Below are 21187 nucleotides of genomic sequence, written 5' to 3' on the forward strand. Positions count from 1 at the left end.
CAGTCTCCGTGTGTAGGGCATCTCAGTTGCTCCTTTCCATGGAAACTCAGCAATAAATTCAAGATCTCAAAGAAGATGGGACCACTCTGTTTGCTGAGCAGACAGACATTAAGCTGCATAGATTGAAAGGTTTTCATATTACCTGAAAGACTCTGGGCTTCTATGTCCCCAGTCCTGAACCCAACATGAATATAAAACATTCTCTAGTAGAACCAGAAAGATCATTTTATTTTCTCTGCAATGGTGAAATTTACCGAACCATTTCCCTCTGAACTGACACTTGATGTAAGTGACAGTTTTTCCCATTGCACTTTTCAGATGTATGGAGTTGGTTCCAACCTTCAAATTTTCCCTTTTAGTGTGGCTACAAAGCTTACAATAATAAATCCTTGCTGTTTGAAGACCTTTTCAGCTTCCCCTTGATTTCTTTTTAATTACTAAACTGTTTTCTCAGAGTAGGTCTTCTATGCTGGTCTTGCAAGCAGTGTTAGAACAATTCACTGTTCTATTCAGTTTCTATCTGAGTGCTCCAGATAAGAGCTCTGGAGACAGGAACATATTCACTTCCCGCAGTGGGGTATGAGAACATTATAATAACCTCTCCCACAGTTCCAAAATCTCAGAGCTATTCACTTCATACAGGCATCTTTAACACAGTATAATAAAGGGGACTTTCAAAATCTCCCTGTATTACTTCCCATTGAGAGCCCAGAGCTCAGGATGCACAGCAGTATTCAAAAAGCAAGAGATTTTCTATTATAATCTTCTTTTTTTAATGCATGTGTTTGTCCAAATTCAACAGGACAGCTGTGTAAATAAAAATGTTTTCAAGACATTTTATGTTTGTTTGATTCTCTTGATATACACATGCTCCCTGTACATAAACACATATGTGTGTGAAAACTGATGCATTGTGTGTACACATGAGACCAGCTATTGACTACAATATATCTATTGAATATATTCATCCCAGTTGATGATCCAGACCATATTCTCTGTAAACGTTATTATGTATTACTATATTCAGTCTAGAAAACTGATCAATTAAAACTATTAATTTCATAAGTTTTGATTCCTTTTATTCTTATATCTTTTCACATAAGTAATTTCTACTATTGGACAGTTATAGTACATAATAATATTTTATATAAAATCTGATGTTGCAGTTTGGAGACCAGGATGCCTGTTTTTTTTAACAGGACATTATGTAACATTCACATTACTGAGCAAGTTTTCCTGAGTCAAACTATCTATAGAAAGAGTTAATTACATTTTTCAAGCATATTCTATAAAGGAAAATGTGTATCAGATTGCTTTCAGAGCTCAGAAAGTGTTTACATGAATTTAATTGCAACCTGAATAAGAATGCAACATCCTCATACCATTTTTTTCTTGTTGATATTCTGGATTCCATGTCATCCTCATTTATGAAGAATTGTTCAATGTCTCTTTTCCTTGAATATTTCCCTTTTAATCTTATTTATTTTATGGATGAAATCAGTTGAGTTATTTGCATGAGTAGAGTAAAAATGGTGAATTTTTCATTAATTGTTGAGAAGGAAAATGAGAGGAATTTTTCTGAATGGAATGATAGGCTCAAGAAGTTCGAAGATGTCTTCACTTGTTGCAGGTATTGAATGTGAGCATTTCATACATATTGTTTTGCTCTTTACATGATAAATGTAATATGGAAGACCTAGATAGGCACAGAGGTGTTCAAATAACTGTTTACTAACTACATATAACATGCAAAGCTTAACTATATTTATATGTACTGCCAGAGGTAATCTGCGGGAGGTCCATGTGGGGTTCTGCGCCCCAGCAGATTTGTGGCTTAACTTGTTACTGACCATGTTCTTATGAACAGAGTATGCTCAGTAACACTGCAGAAGCCAGCTGTTCTTACTCTGCTCCCCTCATCTGCAGGTACTCTGTACACGGCTGCTCTGGCAGGTTTCTCAATATAGAAGACGGAGCACCATTAGTAGAGTTTAGGGAGGAGGAATATGTTGTTAGGATTATTAGGATGGTAGGAAATAGCATATTCAGGTAAAGTTGTTTTGGTTATATGCTTCTCTTTTTCTACTGCAAGGTAAAATTTACAGATATCACTGGAATGAAAAAGCATCAAAGTATATTTTAAGGCTCTCAGTTGGTGGCATGCACCCTCACCATTAACACACATCAGGGGTTATTGCAATGTAAGAAGTTAAGTGTGTGGAGTAGTATCTTCACCCATTATCTGGCAGCAAGCCATGAAACAGGCATTTGTTTAACTCAGTTGTTGCTTGAACATGTACTGGTCATAGCAGCGAGAGATGAAAAGCATCCTGAAAACCTCCAGAAGAGACCTGCCACTGGTAAAGATAATCTGTATAAATCATAAGACAAAACAGAAGTGATCTCATCACAGCCACAAAATGTATGATACTTAATTTCCTTTCTGTGGATGGACAGTTATTTCCATAGGTACCTGACTAAAACGGCAACAGTGTCATAACCTCTAAATAAAGCATTGCACAATGAATGGGAATGTTAGTATAGTATGTGGACCATCATTTTGATGATGCCAAGGTGATAACATCTGAAAAGGTCCTTCTACACCATAGCACACCTTTGCCTGTAAAATTAGCTTGTGACACGTCCCCTTGTGGAATAGGAACAGTAATTTCATATGTGATGGAAGATTATATTGAAAGACCTATATTGTCTTTACTTCTAAATTCTGTAGAACATGCCAGGAGTCAAACTCATAATGGTTTGTTTTGATTTTCACCAAGAAGGTTGGTGATGATTGAATGCCAAACATACTGGAGAAAATGAAAGTTAAAAATGAGAAAAGTTAAATCTCTTTAAGTCACCAGGACCTAGTCAACTGCATCCTAGAATATTGAAGAAGCTAATAGAGGAAATATGTGAGTCATTGGCTATTATCTTTGAAAAATCATGGAAGATGGGAGAGATTCCAGAATATGAAAAGGGCATAAATGTCCAGGAAGCAGCCACAGTGATCCATGAGGGCCTGGAGTACGATGGAGAAATACCCTTTTCTGTTTATGAAATGGGCCGCTCGATGCTCCGGGGCACAGACGGGGATATGGGTTGCATCCAGGGCTCCCCTGCAGTTGGGGAACCCGAGGGTAGCGAAGCCGGCCACCGTAGCCTCCACGTCGTGCAGGCGGATGACTCTCTGGAGCAGGATGTTGTTGATGACACGGATGACCTGCAGACAGGTGCAGAGAAACACAGGGGAACACATAACATAAGGCAGGGTGAGTGCGTGCTCCCTTGGGGGGGCTCCCCCCGTGATGCCCTCTGTCCTCACACAGACACACACACATGCACCAGGGCCCCCTCGCCCCACGTCCCCCCACCACCACCAGCAGACCTGTGCAAGGGAGGGATGGCCCAAACCCCTGGATGACCCAGCTTGGAGTCTTGCCTGCCCCTGGGCATGGAGTGCAGCACCCCCCCGCCCCCCTGGGACTTACCTGCATGACGATGGCACTGACAGTCGATCTGCCCACCGATCGGTGGCTGTCCAGGGTGGCCAGCTTCCATAGTGGCGACCCTCTTCTCGACTGGGATGGGTGCCCGCAGCTGGGTGGTGGTTCTTTGGAGCACAGGTGCGAGTCAGGCACATAGCTCCAGGAATGTCTGCTTTCGCATGCGCAAGTTCCGGAACCATTGCTGGTCGTCCCATTGCCCCAGGACCAGCCGGTCCCACCAGTCGGTACTGGTGTCCAGTCTCCACAAGGACCTCTCCACTGTGGGGTGGGGATGGCCTCTCTGGTGAGGGAGTCCAGAGTGACCTGCACCTCGAGGTCCTGGAGGAGGAGTGCAGCAGCCTGGAGCAGCAGCCGCAGGCACTCCAAAAGGGCCGGAAGGGGCCAGAGCAGGCACGAGGCCACCGCTGGCTCCATGGCACAAGAAACAAGCTGAGATAGAAAAATCAGCCAAAGGCACTAAAGGCACAAGGCAGTGGTGTCCAATAAGGCAGAGGGAAACCACAAATAGAACTGCTATGGCTGTGTCAGTCCCTGCAAGAGGTCCTAAAGTACGCAGTAGGAGAGAAACAGCTGTCCGGAGAGATCCCTTTAAGCAAGTGTCTCAAAGGAGCTCCAGCCCCCGCCCCCGGAAAGGGCTGTTGCCCTTTTGCCTTCTTCAGAATGGTTCTGGGCTTCTGCTTTTGCACAAAAACGTTCCGCCAATGTAGATGCTCTTTTGCGCAAAAGCGCATTGTTCTTACGATGAGTCCCAGACTAATATAGACACTCTCTTGTGCAAATACTCTAACGCAAAAACTCTTGCGTTAAAAATATTTGCACAAAATCATGCCAATGTAGACGTAGCCCAAGCCTTTAGTAAAGCATTTTATACAGTCTCACATGACCTTCTTATAAATAACTTGATTATGCTTTAGGCAAAGTGAGATTAGAAATATGAAGTGTGGATCTGTGTATAATTCTAAGGGCATATCTACACTAGGAACTAATTTCAAAATAAGTAAAATCTCAAAATAATAACTCCCAAAATAACAAAATCGAAATAGAGTGCCCACACTTTGGGAGAGCATCAAAATTGCTCAGAATTATTTTGAAATAGCGCATTCACACTGATTGGTGCCTGCCTCAGATTTAAAGCCCCCTGAAGCACTCTGGGGAGGGCACCAGAAGGGCGGATACTTCCTGTGGTTGCTTGGTCAGGCAAGCTGCAGCTCGTGCTTTCAGGGGCTTCTCCCTATGGCTGCGTCTCATACGCCATTTCTCTACTGCCTCCCCCATCGTGAGACACCAAATGGATGCAGTGTGCTCTGGTTGTCTCTGCGAACACGAAAGCACTGACCACATGGAACCAGAGCTGCTGCAAAGTGGTGCCAGGCTCATGGGCCTTGTGCTGCACCTCATGGTGCAGTTCATCCAAACTGTCCACATGCTGTTCCAACATGATGATGACCAGCCTGAACTGGAGGACCTTTTCACCCAGTTCCTGGCACTCCTGCTGCTGTAAATAATCCTCAATCCTCTGGACACTGTTGAACTCCACTTCTGGCGGAGGGAGACCAGTTTGGACTGGTGGGACCAGATCATCATGGAGCAGTGGGATGACCAGCAGTGGTTCCAGATCTTCTGCATACAGAAGGTCAACTTCCTTGAGGTCTGTAAATGGCTTGTCCCTGCTCTCAGGTGACAGGACACCCAACTGCCATCCCTTTCCACCTTCTCCCCACCCCTGCAGAGCAAATAAAAAAGCTTTTAAAAACAAGTGTGTTTATTTGGTGGATATCAAATACAGGAAGGACTGGGGAAAGAACCTGGAATGGGAGAGGTGGGAGGAGTGGATCTCAGGGATGGGTCCAGGAGCTTTCTGCTGCTCCCAGTCAGCCTGGCACTCCTCCTGATCAGTGGCCTGCCCACGGAGCTCCTCACTGAGCCTTGGACAAGGGACTGGAGGCAGGCCATCTGCTCACACAGCGGGTCTTCCTGCGTTCTCTTCCTCTGGTGGATATCACAGAGTCAGGAAAATGCCATGGGAGGTGGTGGATGCACCACACTCACAGCTGGACCAGCTGTGAATAAAAGTTACCAGGACAGTCATCCCAGAAGACACTGTGTATGAAGCCTAGCCCTAATCTCTGAGCCGACACCAAAGGTCTCAGTTCAGATGATGGCAACATGCTTCAAGCAAGGCCATATGATACCTAGGCAGTGGACTCTTAGTTGCAGGGGCACAAAAGTCCCAGGGGAGCAGCACTACATCCACAGACCGGGGACAAGCAGGCATGGGATGCTGCCAGCCAGGCCAGAAGCTTGCGGGTGGGAAGGGGGACAGCATGACTCCGGCACACTCCAAATCCAGCACTGGCAGCATCCCACAGAGAGAGGACTTGAATCCCTGCCTGCTGGTGTTGGGAGAGGTGTGTGTGTGTGGGAATGGCAAATGCTGCTTGCCAGAGAATGGATGCTGCCTGAGTGTGGGCATGACCCTGTGATATGTGCAGTGCTGTTGTTTGTTTCCATGACCTCGTTAGTGGTGGCTTGTTGTGGGAAGGTGTCCCACTACGAAGGCCGGAGTAAGGCAGGCCTCTCCAGGAACTTTGTGAGAAGGATTGAGGGGTTCTTGTGTGAGAGCCTCCAGGATGGCATTGAGCTGGTCGTACTAGTATAAACCAGGACCATACCATATGTGCTAATGTGGGCCCCTACAGATATTTCAGAAACATAATGGTTCAGTACTCTTGTAACGATCTGTACATGGTTCTGTTTTTCCTGTAAGCCCAAACTGTAGTAGGTCCTAGACAGACATGTGACCAAGCTACCTGGAATTGGAATCCATCTTGAATATGTATTTTTCCATGGGGATAGGAAGACTGAACAAAAGATTTCCACCCCAGGGAAAGTCTATTTAATGAATGGAAAGCAATCATGCTTTTGCCTTCAGCTAGCCTTTGAAACTGCCTTCCCACCTGAAGAGGATACAGAAGAAACTGATAGACCCAGGCTAGGGGAAAAATCAACTCTGGCCTGTGAAGAATTTCATCTCAGATAAGAATATGAGGAATATGTTTTGTAACAACTTTTCTTAGTGTATTAGGATTAGCTGGCATGTTTTATTTATTTTGCTTTAGTAATTTAATTTGATCTGCCTTTTCATTTGTAATCACTTAAATCCTATTTTTTATACTTAATAAAACACATGTTTATTATTAAGCCCAGTGTAAATAATTGTTAGCTGGGGGGAGGGAGAGCAACCACTGTGCATATCTCTGGTTCATTGATAAAGGGGGCTGACCTTATGAGCTTTCTCTGTGTAAAACTTTTATACAGAGTAAGATGGATTTATTTTTGGTTTTGGTCCTCTTTGGGGCTGTGTTCCTGGGTGCTGTCAATGGCCTCATAGCTGAGCATGCCCACCGAACTGAGCTAGTCCTGTGCTGTATGTTCAGGAGTGGTGTGACGGGGTGGCGGGGATCGCAAGCCCCAACCCCGTGCCCCGCACTTGGGCGCTGTGGGGAACTGCTGTCGAAGAGCAGGAGCGGCTATGCCGCGCCTGCTCGGCGGCGGCCGTGGGCACAGGCGCTTCCCCGGCGCCCGAGCCCCAGGAGCTGCAAGCGGCCCGAGGTGCATGCGCCTGCGTCCCAAGCCAGGGGTGCCGAATTCAAAAGCCGGGCAGCCAGGAGCCCAGAGGGAGAGACGGCAGCCCGCCCAGTTGGCGAGGCGGCCGGTGCGGAGAGCGGAGGACGCGGTGGTACCGGATGGTGCTCCAGGACTGACAGCAGGAGAACGACGCAGCCGGCGAGGGTGAGTCCCACCTGGTGCCCCGCCGGACCAAGCGTGGCAGGACAGGACCGCAGGGGTCGGAGGAAGTAGCCCAGGATGGGGTCGGAAATCCCCGGGGACCGGTGAGTTGCGGCCGTAGCCTCCCGGTCAGGCGGTGCGTTTAAGACGCCCACCCTTAGGGTCCTGGGCTGGGACCTGGAGAGAGGGTGGGCCCAGGTCCCCCTCCACCCCGATCGGTAACCTAGGGTATGTCTACACTACCCCGCTAGTTCGAACTAGCGGGGGTAATGTAGTCATCCGCAGTTGCAAATGAAGCCCGGGATTTGAATTTCCCAGGCTTCATTTGCATGAAGCCGGCTGGCGCCATTTTTAAATGCCGGCTAGTTCTAACCCTGTGCCGCGTGGCTACACGCGGCATGGAGTAGCTTCCTAATCCGAACTAGTAGCTTCCTAATCCCGCGGCACGGGGTTCGAACTAGATGGCATTTAAAAATGGCGCCGGCCGGCTTCATGCAAATGAAGCCCGGGAAATTCAAATCCCGGGCTTCATTTGCAACTGCGGATGACTACATTACCCCTGCTAGTTCGAACTAGTGGGGTAGTGTAGACATACCCCTAGAGACAGAGGGTATGTCTACACTACCTTCCTATTTTGAAATAGGAGGGTAATGTAGGCATACCGCAATTGCAAATGAAGCCCGGGATTTGAATTTCCCGGGTTTCATTTGCATAAGCGGGGCCCCGCCATTTTTAAATCCCCGCTGGTTCGAACCCCGTGCCGCGTGGCTACACGCAGCACGAATTAGGTAGTTCGAACTAGGCTTCCTAGTTTGAACTACCGTTACTCCTCGTGGAACTACCTAGTTCGTGCCGCGTGTAGCCGCGCGGCATGGGGTTCGAACCAGCGGGGATTTAAAAATGGCGGTGCCCCGCTTATGCAAATGAAGCCCAGGAAATTCAAATCCCGGGCTTCATTTGCAATTGCGGTATGCCTACATTACCCCGCTAGTTCGAACTAGCGGGGTAATGTAGACATACCCTAAGTGTGACAGCTGAACGTGACTAATTGCCCCGGTCCCACGGGGCGGGACGTTACAAGCGGCCTGAGGCCAACTGCGGCAGCTGGCGCCCTAGGTGGAAGGCACGATCTGCGCCCCCACCTGCACGGCCATCAATAGCCATGGCATCATCATTGGGCGCCTTAGGCTACTGCCTAGTTTGCCTAGGTCCACGGGCCGCCCCTGTGTACGTTGCTTTGGTGGGGGGCTGTTACCCCGAGTCTGTGCCTTGTCTGGGGGAAACCAGGGCTTCAGGCCCAGCAGGATAGTATGGTGGGGTGTCCTGCAGGGCAGGTAGGTGGGCCCTGTCATACCTAATTCACTGGGTAACAGTTTTAGGTGACCCCTGTTATCGAATTCATCACAAATATCATATGAAAAACCATTTACTTAGATCATAGATCATCAGCCTCTAGTTTCAATTTTGGACACAGGGAAAGGAGCAAAGTAAAGGCTGCCAACACAATTAGAGAGAGAAAACATGTACTGAATTCTGTAGACTAAATCATGACAATTTGCTACATTTAAAGGACAGAGGTGCAATGGGGAAGCCTAGGCAAGTGGGGACTGCTTTGCAGGGTTCTTGCTACATTTCAAAGGCAGAGGCACAGCAGTTGGGATCTGGCGCAGTGGGGAATGAAGCAGGGATAGATTATTTCAGTAGTGTGTAGGGTTTGGATACATGGGAGTATTCTTCCATAGCCATCATGCCCACGCTATACAAGTGGGAAGAGAGGAGGTGCATATGAACTTAGATTTAAGTTAATCCAAACATGAAAGTGGAGCACATTGACAAAGTCCAATATTTGTAGTAACCTAGTTTTTTCATGTCCCTTCTAAAAATGCAAAAGGGTTTATGAAATGTTTTAGATTACTGAATCAGTTTTGTATTTCCCAAACTGTTTTAAATAATTGCAGCAGTGGAAAGAAACACAGTTGAATTAATTCAGATACCGTTATCATTAGAGCAGTATTATCATTTGAAATTCTATCCCCAAGCTACAAACTTTCCAGAATGAGCATGAATTTGAATATTTTGTAACCTTCTTCATGGCAGGAAGTTGGTAATTGTAGAAGCAAGTAGTGTTAAGCCTGAAGAGAGAGCTCCAAAGAGCTGATTCCAAAGCCCATAAGAGGATGGCTCCATTTTGATATAGAGGACTTGTTCTGGGGTGAGGGTATGTCTACACTACAAAGTTAGTTCGAACTAACGGACGTTAGTTCGAACTAACTTTAATAGGTGCTACACTAGCGCTCCGCTAGTTCGAATTTGAATCGAACTAGCGGAGCGCTTAGTTCGAACTAGGTAAACCTCATTTTACGAGGACTAACGCCTAGTTCGAACTAGCTAGTTCGAACTAAGGGCTGTGTAGCCCTTTAGGTCGAACTAGTGGGAGGCTAGCCCTCCCCAGGTTTCCCTGGTGGCCACTCTGGCCAACACCAGGGAAACTCTATGCCCCCCCTCCCGGCCCCGGACCCCTTAAAGGGGCACGGGCTGGCTACGGTGCCCATGCCAGGTGCAAGCCTGCCAGCACCCAGCTAGCAGACCCTGCACCTGGCACGGCACAGAGCCACCCACCCGATGCCCCCCAGCCCACCCCCTCTTGCCGGGACCAGGCTGGCGGCTCCCGGGAGCTTGCCCTGGACCGCAAGAGGCGGGCACCTTCCTGGGCTAGTGCGGACATCGTGGACCTCGTCCACAATCTCCGCACTAGGCACAGGAAAGCGGCCGGCTAGGGCAGGATAGCTGCCAGCCTGGCCACCCAGGAGCAGGTGTGCATGAAAATCAAGGGGGTCCACTGAGACCCCCGACCCTGAGCCCTGAGCTTACAATGGCCGTCCTGGGTCAGACCAAAGGTCCATCTAGCCCAGTAGCCTGTCTGCTGACAGCGGCCAACCCTAGGGACCCTGGAGGGGATGGACCGAAGACAGTGACCAAGGCATTTGTCTCGTGCCATCCCTCTCCAGCCTTCCACAAACTTTGGGCAGGGACACCACTCCTACCCCCTGGCTAAGACCACTCCATGGACCCAACCTCCATGACTTGATCTCACTTCCCTTTAAACTCTGTTCTAGTTGTAGCCTTCACAGCCTCCTGCAGCAAGGAGTTCCGCAGGTTAACTATTTGCTTTGGGAAGAAGAACAACTTTCTCTTACTAGTTTGAAGCCTGCTACCCATTCCTTTCCTTTGGTGTCCTCTAGTCCTTCTTTTTGGGAACTCAGGAAGAACTTTTCTGAATGCACCGTCTCCACCCAACCCCTGCTTTTAGAGACCTCTATCCTGTCCCCCCTCCGTCTCCTCTTTTCTAAGCTGAACAGTCCCAGTCTCTGTAGCCTTTCTTCATCTGGGACCTGTTCCCAACCCCTGATCATGTTGGTTGCCCTCCCCTCTCCCAGCCTTTCTCTTCCCCTCTCCCACCTCCTTTTCCCAGTCTTCCCCCAGTTTTGTTCAATAAATACAGAGTCAATGTTGGAAGAAACGTTATCTTTATTTTGTACATCAATAAGAAGGGGGGCTAGGGAAGGGTAAGTGGAAGGAGGTGAGGGAGGAATGGGGTACAAGCCCCCGATGGGGAGGACTGGGCTGGCTCTGCGGGCTTCTGGGGGTGGAAGCTCTCCTGCAGCCCCCCAATTACTCCTTCTCCCCAGATGGCAGCCTGCGGCAAGTGCAGCTGGGCTGATGGCCGAGTGGTGTGATGTGCCCAGTGTGGGTACTCCGGGCACTCCAAGCCAGAACTTCTTTGCAAGCGGGGCACCCCTTAGAACTGTGTGTCCGGGGTGGGGGTCGGGACCCTTTAAGCGCAGCCCTCGGCTAGCCTGAGACAGCATCTCCATGCTCTAAGTCCTCCTCTTATGCCCTGCCGGCACTGCTTCCGGCCATCCTTAAGCCCTGTTCAGAGTCCACTCAATGTGGACTTGCTAGTTCGAATTAGCAAAACGCTAATTCGAACTAGTTTTTAGTTCTAGACGCGTTAGTTCGAATTAGCTTAGTTCGAATTAACTAATTCGAACTAAGTTAGTTCGAACTAACTCTGTAGTGTAGACGTACCCTGAGTCACTTTTCTTTATTATTATTATTATTATTATTTTCATTTATTATTTATTATTGTATTTATTAACCATATTACAGCATAGTGAGAAAATAAAAAAGCAGTGTGGAATACTATATTCATCAATCATTTTCTCCATTGTATGCATTTTTACTTACAAAATATTCTCAGTGCACTAATACATTTAGAAATGCCTAATTTTGAATGAGAGTGGCAGTTGAGCTCCTGACAAAGATCATTTTATTAAAGTATATGCACATGAACAATAAAAGCTGCATGTATCATTGTCAAAAGATACTCTAGTCTCTTCCTATTTTTCATTCTGTGCTTATGTTTACAAAGGGTGAAGAGTTGGCACAGTAGGAGTCTGTTGTTTACTCTCCAGTTAGATATAGTGCTGTATAGGCTTCATAGAGATCTCCCCTCGGGCCTTGCCAGGAATCTTGACACTTTGACCAGAGAGGAATATTCTCTCCATTGGTGAGAAGTAATTCAATCTCCATACTAGTTCAGTCAGAGTGTAGGCTAATGAGCAGTCTAGAAAACACCAGTTATATTTTCATAATGGTTTGGTAATTCTGCCCAGATCTGTGTAATTATGAGTCAGATACTCAAAGGGAGCTCAGTATGACCTCTGCATTTGTGTCTGCAGGTTTCATATTTGAACATGCAGATTGCAATGTTTGCTATCTCATTGTCTGAGCAATATACACCAGTCTGTGCACACCATTGTGTTATGTTGTATGACAGATATGGCAGTTTCCTGCAATATCTTTGGGAGATCTTATTGTGTTAACTTTATGTATCATTATGTATAATTTATGTATCACATTTATTATTAGGGTGTGTCAAATACAGTTTACTGGACATAGTCATTAAAATAAAAATGGCTGCCGCACTGTGCTGACAATCAGCTGATCCGGCACAGCACAGCAGTCTAGACGCGGATCGGTCTACCACTCCTTTGAGCCTCATGAAACGAGGTTTACAGGAGCAGTTGACAAAGGCTTTCCTTGTCAACCGATCTGCGTCTAGACTGCCTCGCTGTGCTGGATCAGCTGATTGTCGGCACAACACGGCGGCCATTTTTATTTTAATGAAGTGGGGATTATTTAAATCCCCGCTTCATTGACTATGTTGAGTAAACTACTTTATATGGCTCCGTCGATGGAGCCATATAGTCTAGACACACCCCTAGAAACCATCATATGTGTTACCCCAAAAAATTCCCACTGGAGACCACCCAGGGTTACACTAGCCTGAGTTTATTCATAAATTAAAGAAGATAGAGCTGCCACCAAAGGTTTAAACTAAAGAGGGAACCAGCTATTTCTCACACACACAAACAAACACATACCACACACACACACCTCCATTCATTTGCTCATTCACACACATTCATTCCTTCTCTCAGGCACTCGCACACTTGCACAGGCAAATATGGATTGCAGAAGGAGACAAGGCATGTAGATTCTGGAGGGTCTGCCTGCTCATCATGGCTGGGGAACTGGTGGCTACTTCTCAAAAAGAAAGAAAGAAAGAAAGAGGGGGTATCTGCATTGTGCTCTCTCCTTTTATTGTGTCTATGTAGCTCCTGTGACTCATCCTCCTTTGTCACCAGAGAGCATACCCAGACTTCCCTTGGTCCAGCAGAGCAGCAGTCTGATGACTCATCACCATGTGTTCAGTCTTGCAACTTCAAACACACACACACACACACACACACACACACACACCTCTCTTCATTCACTCGGGAGAATGCAGTTTAGAGCAAGTTACATGCAAAATGGCTGAGAGTTGCAGCTTACAGTAAGTTTCTGAACTTATAAAGCAAAGTTGCTGAGAGTTACAAAGTTGCAAAGTTTTACAAAGATGACAGCGAGTTGCAAGGTTTAACAAAGATTGCGATGAGTTGCAGAGTTTAAAAGGCAATGCAGACAGACCATCAGCAATGAAGTGACTTAGAAGACAATTGCCTTCCTTCCCCCAGCAATACAGTCAGCAGGAGGTTTTTGTAAGTCAGCATAAGCTGCCGAATATATTGCATGCCTCTCCACATGCCAAACTTGCTCTCCCGATGAATGAAGCTCTCATGGACCCTGCAAATATCATCTGGCAGATGCCAGCCACAATATCTCCCAACTGCAAACTGGACTTTGCAGATACCTCAGCAAATGCCATCGTATGTGCAGTTGTCATGAGATGGGCATCGTGGCTCCAACTTTTTGGATTTCCCAGAGAAGTCCAGGCCACAAATGAAGACTTGCCTTTCGAGGGAACCAAGTTCTTTGCTGAATCCACCAATGCCTCGCTCCATACACTAAAGGACTCACGTGCCACACTGAAGACACTCGGCATACACATGTCTGTTAGAAAAAGAAAACAGGGAAGGTAATTCACGCGAAGGTACAGACCTACACCTTTCAATCAGCAACCCAGGTAATACGACAACAGGTGCCAACCACAACAAAGTAGGCACAGACAGACCTCTGAGCAGACACAGCTCAGCAGCCATCCACATCCTGACAGGTGTTTTGAAATGCTGATCAAGGGTCTGATAGCCACAATTTTTCCACAGCAGCATGTGTTCCTTCACAATATTTGGCAGTAGACTAGCTGTGTTCTATCCAACATGGTGTACCATCACCACCAACAGGTGGCTGCTGGAGATCATCAAAACTGGTTACTGCATCCCATTTTTAGTTATCCCACCTTCTCACCCCCTCCCTTGCCTGTCCCTCTTCAGGGACGCCTCTCACGAACATGTGCTCATACAAGAGACAGAACACCTTCTTCAACTGGGGACCATAGAAAAAGTATTACCTGAGCACAGGGGCAAGAGGTTCTACTCCCACTACTTTCTCACCACCAAGAAGACAGAAGGATGGAGGCCTATCTTAGACCTCTGCAAACTCAACTGCTTTGTTCAGTCCCAGTGATTCAAGATGGCAATCCTCGCCACTAACATTCCTGCCTTGGAAAAGGGAGCTTGGCTGTCTACCCTCGACCCCCAGGACACCTATTTTCATATCTCAATGCAGATGCTTTCTGCAATTCATGAATAGGGGACCTACACTTCAAGTACAAAGTGCTACCCTTTGGACTCTCAACAGCCCCATGAGTCTTCTCAAAGGTCCTTGCAGTGGTGGCAACCCATCTGCGCTGAAGGGGGATCACCATATTCCCAAACTTGTATGACTGCTGTTAAAAGGTCCCATAGGGCGTGACACAGGACAGGCAGTCAAAACCACTAGAGCCCTATTCGACAGTGTGGGGCTCCAGAGAAATCTACCAAAATGCACTCTAACTCCTACCCAGAGTTTAGAATTCATAGGAGTGCACCAAGACTGCAGGACTGCAATAGCCTCCCTACCAGAACAGAGGATCTCAGCAATTGTAGACCTCATATCTCTAGCACGTGCCAGCCCACGCATAACAGCTCACCACTGTCTCCAACTTCTAGGACACATGGCTGCAGCCATGTTTGTGGTACCATATGCCTGCCTCCTTGTGAGGCCACTCCAGGCATGGTTATATACGGTATACAGGCTGTACGTCCATCATATAAACAAACGTCTTGCAATGCCCGCCTAGATAAAGGCCTCTCTCACATGGTAGACTGTGTACAACCATGTGTACAAGGGTGTCCCCTTTCAATAACCACCAGAATCACTAACAATCACAACACTCACTTCACTATTTGGGCCCCGGAGGAAGCCAAATGACATATCAGCCTGCTCAAGCTTAGAGCAGTCTGCAATGCTTGTGTACACTTCCTCTCTCTGATCCAAAACAAAACAGTACAAATACTCCTGGACAATGTCACAACGATGCACTATATAAACTGGCAGGGAGAAGCTTGGTCCTATCAGCTCTGCCAGGAAGCAGTTCTCCAGTGGGAATGGTGCATCCCATGAAACATAAAGTTGGTGGCAACCTATCTCCTTGGCAGACAACCTTAGCAGAATGGGAATCAGTCCTTCAGTGCTGACTCCTCTTTTCAGGAAGTGGGGGTTTCCCATGATGGACTTATTTGCAACCCAGACGAACACTCGCTGCCCACAGTATTGCTCCAGAGCAGGCACAGTCTGCCACTCCTTAGGGGATGCATTCAGCATAAAGTGGGAAGCACCCCTGCTGTACACATCCCCACCATTCCCACTTCTCTAAAGGGGGTTACTGAAAGTTGAACAGGACAGAACCAGGGTAATCCCCACAGGTCCCAGCTGGCCCAGACAAACTTGGTATTCATACCTCCGACAGATGAGTGAAGCTCCACCTCATCGCTTTCCACCAGTCTGATTCCTGCTCACACAACAGAACAGGCAGATACATCATCCTGGTGTCCAGTCACTTCATCTTCATGCATGGATGCTAGCTGGTTAACTCTCATGAACTGCCGTAGACCTACAATGAGAAAACATATAAATAAAAATGGCACTGGTTTACAGTATGGTGCTTGAAACATAACTGTACTCCAGCAGACACAGATGTCTCACATATTCTCCACTACCTCCTAGGCTTACACCAGAGCGGTCTATCTCTAAGCTCTATCAAGGTACATCTTGCTGCCATTGCAGCTCTACATACCCCGGTACAGGGTTACTCTGCCTTTACTCACCCATCTATCAAACCATTCCTCCAGGATTTACACAGTATGTTTCCATCACTAAGGGATCCAACATCTGCATGGGAACTAAATCTCATGCTTAGGGCTATTGTGGGAAAGCTTGTTGAGCTTCTAGCTACCTGCTCTCTATTACATCTATTGACGAAGGTCACCTTCTTTGTTGCAATTACTTCCACACAAAGAGTGGGCGATCTGGGAGCCTTGATGGTGAACCCCCCCACACACAATTTTTCATAAAGACAAAGTGATCCTTCGTACACATCCCAAGTTTCTCCCAAAAGTACTTACTTCATGCCATTGCAATGAACTCATCTACTTAGCCATCTTCTTCCTAAAGCCCCGAAAGGATGGCAGGGAGGTGACACTACATACCTTAGAAGTCCACAGAGTAATCACTTTCTACTTACAACAAAACTCTACCACAGAACTCATGACTTTTGGTCTCATCTACAGAGAGATCAGGTTGGTTTGGCATGATCTATCTTTTGTAAAACCATGTTATAATTTGTCCCAATTGCCATTAATCTCAATGTCTCTAACTACTTTCTCCTTCAAAATTTTTTCCAAGATCTTGCATACTACAGATGTGAAACTAACAGGCCTATAGTTAACCGGGTCGCTTTTTTTCCCTTTCTTAAAAATAGGAACTATATTAGCAATTCTCCAGCCTCCATCCTAGAATTCTATTTCCCTCCCTACTTAGGTGAAGTCCACCCCGAGAGAACAGTCCTCTGTCCATAAATGCCTCCCAGTGACCACACATCCGAAAGCCCTCCTTATAGCACCACTGCCTAAGCCATCTATTGATCATCATAATCCTGTCACATCTTAGTTGCCCTTCTCTAGGAACAGGCAGAATCCCACTAAAGATCCCACTAAACGGAGTTAGAATGTGCCAGTTGTACTACAGTATGTGATGTGTAATCCAAAAGCACCTCTGACTTCAACAGGGGATGGGTGAGGGAGCTATAATTGAACGCTGGCTCTGTGTCCTCTTGCAAGAACCCTGTACATTAATATATCCCCAAAGGTGAAAAGATTTGGATTTTCAAGGTCTTGTTTATACTAAGACATAAAATCCTTGATAATCTAAGATCAGGATGGTGAGTGATTGTTGCTTCTCCAGTGTTCTTCCAAAGTGGATGCAGTAGGCTGATTTGTCCTTGCACTGCACTGATTTCCGCATAGAAACAGAGACTTCTTGTTTCCATGACACACATCCTGCCTGCAGTTGTCTCTGGAGCTGAGTTTGAGGTGGTTGCATATAGCAGTGATAATAACATATGAATACCTATATATACAAATGGTGCTGACCTTTCTGGTCAGTGCATCTTTGACCATTTTGTCTTCCCTTTTCTCACCATCTTTTTTTTTTCTGGGCTATTTTTTCCTTGGCTATTCTCTTGGCAGAGCAGTTGCTTCTCTCTGGGCCACTGGGTCCAGACTTATTTTATTTATTGTTGTTGCTAACTTTTGTAGTTCAGCCAGTTATACAGGGATGGGTGTTATATAACAATTACAATAAATAAATAAAGGCCCTGTTTTCAAGGTTCTTGCTGTCCAGAGGGAGAGCTGTGGTCATGGAGAAAGGAACTTTTTACACAAAAATGCCCTTTCTGATCTTAATTGTGGCAAATGGTTAAAGAACAAGAGGGGTGTTTTAGAGCTGCATGTAAAATGATATAGGTGATCAGCCAATTTAGGGATAATAGTAAAATTACCAAAAGTTTTGTTGTAAAACATTTGATGAATAATATTGCCTTTTAAGCCAAGCATGTCACTGGCACTCATAATTAAATTCTTCCCCGTTTCATACGGCTGAAATTCAGATTGCTGCTGGCACTAAGTGCTGAGGAGCAGTGCCAGATTCTTGACATATTATGGAAAGTTGATTATTTAGAACCAAGGATCTGCTCAAGGATTTGCTCATGTCAAACACTCAGCTGAGTTGATTTAAAACACTGGGGAATATTTTGTAGCATTTAGATATAAATGGAGTTTGGGAAAGAGAAGGAAGGGTGGATCATAAAGATCTGTTTTTCAGTAAGCAATAGGTCTTGAGAAGAGTCTAGTGTTGCTGCTTTTCCAGTACGTTTAATAAAAGACCAAAGATCTTTTCTTCTCCTACCTTCTATCACTATTGTGGCTCACTTTCACTTTTCCAAGCTTTCTCTACATCTAATTCTTTCCAGTCTCTTTTTCTTATTTCTTACTCCTGTTATTCCTCAATATTTCTCATGTCTTCTCTTCCTGCAAGCTACTTTTCTTGTCTCTTTTAATAAATGGATTAATGTATAGTACATATTATATTATTCCTCTAGGGTGAAATGAGAGACAAGGGGCAATGGGGAAATGGGCACTCTTGCTTGGAGCCTTTTATTCTAAACTGTGAAACAAGAGAGAAACTATTACTTTTGCATGTTGGAACATTGATTCAGAGAGAACTCCAGTCTAGCACTTTAATCATCTCAAGAGAGCAGGAGTTTTGTTTTACTTGATCTCATAACATCAGGGATGGCCTAGACAGTATTTGGTCCTGCCATGGGGGCAGGAGACTGGACTTGATGACCTCTCGAGATCCCTCCCAGTCCTAGTATTCTATGATTCTGTGATTCTATAACCCAGAGTGTCAATCCACTTAGTGTTTCACTGAAGTCAGTGGTATCATATTTTGATAGACTTCAGGATTATCATGGCATTACTGAGGTATTCTCCCTATAAGGTGAACATACCAAAGCTGAGGGTATGTCTACACTACCCTCCTAGTTCGAACTAGGAGGGTAATGTATGCATACCGCACTTGCTAATGAAGCCCGGGATTTGAATTTCCCGGGCTTCATTAGCATAAGCGGGGAGCCGCCATTTTTAAATCCCCGCTGCTTCGAACCCCGTGTAGCGCGGCTACACGGGGCTCGAACTAGGTAGTTCGGACTAGGGTGCCTATTCCGAACTACCGGTACACCTCGTTTCACGAGGAGTAACGGTAGTTCGGAATAGGACCCTAGTCCGAACTACCTAGTTCGAGCCCCGTGTAGCCGCGCTACACGGGGTTCGAAGCAGCGGGGATTTAAAAATGGCGGCTCCCCGCTTATGCTAATGAAGCCCGGGAAATTCAAATCCCGGGCTTCATTAGCAAGTGCGGTATGCATACATTACCCCGCTAGTTCGAACTAGCGGGGTAGTGTAGACATACCCAGAGAGAGGCTGTAAGCAGAAGCACTGCTTTACACATTCTCCTCTGAGATAGCTTGCAATCTCTATTAGGAATCAGGAGCATGTCTTGGGTTGAGTTGTTGTAAGGAAATATGCATTGCTTCTTTTAAAAGTTGACTGTGAGTCTAATATTGAGGATATGCACTACTACAAAAAAGGAGAGAGATTCAATTTCCACTTCTAGTCCCATGTTTTCTTAAGGCAACAGGACTCCATGAGATATCAAAATATTGTGTTTAGTACTGGTGTGATTGTGTGAGCAGAGTGAATGCCTCCACTCTGCTCCACAGTCCTTCTGGAAAGTTGAAAAGTGGTATAAAAAGCAGCCTGATACAGCTACAATCACGATAGCTGTGACGGGGCATACCAACCCCACACTGGTCAAGGGGAGGTTAACCAGACTTGCTGGGCTGAGAAGGCCCCTCCCCTGCAGCCCTGCTGGGCATGCTCCAACTGCAGACCCAGTATAAAGGCCAGAGGAGCAGCTCAGTTGGGGCTGACCACCGGAGCGGAAGGAGCTCCTGCCAGAGCACAGGAGCAGCTGCCCCTGCAGGACAAGCTCCAGCCGCAGCACCAGCCGGAGCTGCAGCCAGTGCACCGCCACAGTCGCCACGCCAACCAGAGGCTACAGCCGCAGCAGCTGCCCCAATCATGACCTCTGCAGCTGCAGCAGAATCCATCAGCACAGGTTGAGACTAAGCCAGCCAGGGGATCAGGGTAGGAAGTACCCCAGAGTGGGGAGCAGGAGGCGTCCCGGAAGACTCAGTGTGTTTCGGGGGGGAACTCCCTGCCGAGCCAGTGGTGGGAACCACCTACCTCTGATAGGGCCCTGGGCTGGAGCCCAGTGGAGAGGGAGGGCCTGGGTCTCCCTACCCCCATCTTCCCTTGCTCCCCAGAGGGAGATGAGCCACTTAGTGAACTACAGACTCAGCCACTGGGCCACACTTACCCAAGGGGGCATTATAGACTTGGCCACTGAGCCATATTGACCCCACAGACAGGGGGAGCGCTAGAGACTTGGCCACTGGGCTGCCCTACCCCGCTGACTGGGGTGTGGTGGATTAGACCCCGAGCCAAAAGGCCCAGTCCACTGGGGGCTTTCGCCGAGGCTAGACCACGGGGTGAGCTGAGGTGCTGGGCCCAGGTCCCCAGAGTGGGGAAGGGCCATTCACCCCATGACAATAGCTATGATTCAGAGCCACCTTTGTGATGTCAATAGAAGGAGAAATTGAGATGTTCATACTGCTTTGTTGTAAATGTTAAGTTTAGTTTCCAACTTACATAGTCTAGCTCATAAACCAAAACCAAGATAATCTATTGGTCAGTCAGCAATAGTTGAAGAAAAACATGATGAGTCAGTTTGGTCAGAAGGGATCTTGTGATAATGAGGAGATTTGTTTACAGATATTCAAAGTATATAGTGAAATTTGTTTTAAGAGTTCACCTGAATATTAGCAAATATTTGCCCTCTGTTAACTAAAGGGTGTTGTGACTCTAAGGGCACGTCTACATGGGAAGGCTAAAAGCAAAATAAGCTACGGAACTTGAGCTACGCTAATTGCGCAGCTTAAGTCGAAACAGCTTATTTTGACTTTTGGTGCCATCTACACAGCAGTTATTTCGAGATAGAGCACTCTTCCCCTGACTTCCCTTACTTCTCATACAATGAAAGTTACAGGAGTCGGAGGAAGCAGTCCTCCAGCTCAACATTATTTTGATATTATGTCGAAATAACTGCTTGTGTGTAGTCATGGACTATGTTATTTTGGAATAACATCAGTTATTTCAAATAACGCTGCTGTGTAGACTTAACCTAAGAGCTCTATTACTCACTAGCGTAGATACCCTATCAAAACACAGTCTCTATGTACCAAGAACAACTAAACAAAATTCAAGCTTTTCACATTTATAATTAAAACATAGCAACATTAATTTCTGTAATTGGGTCACTGAACA

General features: G+C 46.5%; 1 long non-coding RNA gene across 1 annotated transcript; it reads right to left on the reverse strand.

The window, feature by feature from the left end:
• Window positions 1–12657: 12657 nt before the first annotated feature.
• On the reverse strand, window positions 12658–20464 carry LOC112544747 (uncharacterized). Its single transcript, XR_003088081.2, has 3 exons — window positions 20181–20464; window positions 15643–15795; window positions 12658–13754 (listed from the first exon to the last, which is right to left on the reverse strand). It is a non-coding gene; the product is annotated as an uncharacterized LOC112544747 (long non-coding RNA).
• Window positions 20465–21187: the final 723 nt, after the last annotated feature.

Source organism: Pelodiscus sinensis, chromosome 6 (assembly GCF_049634645.1).
Source record: "Pelodiscus sinensis isolate JC-2024 chromosome 6, ASM4963464v1, whole genome shotgun sequence".
Taxonomy (NCBI): Eukaryota; Metazoa; Chordata; order Testudines; family Trionychidae; genus Pelodiscus; species Pelodiscus sinensis.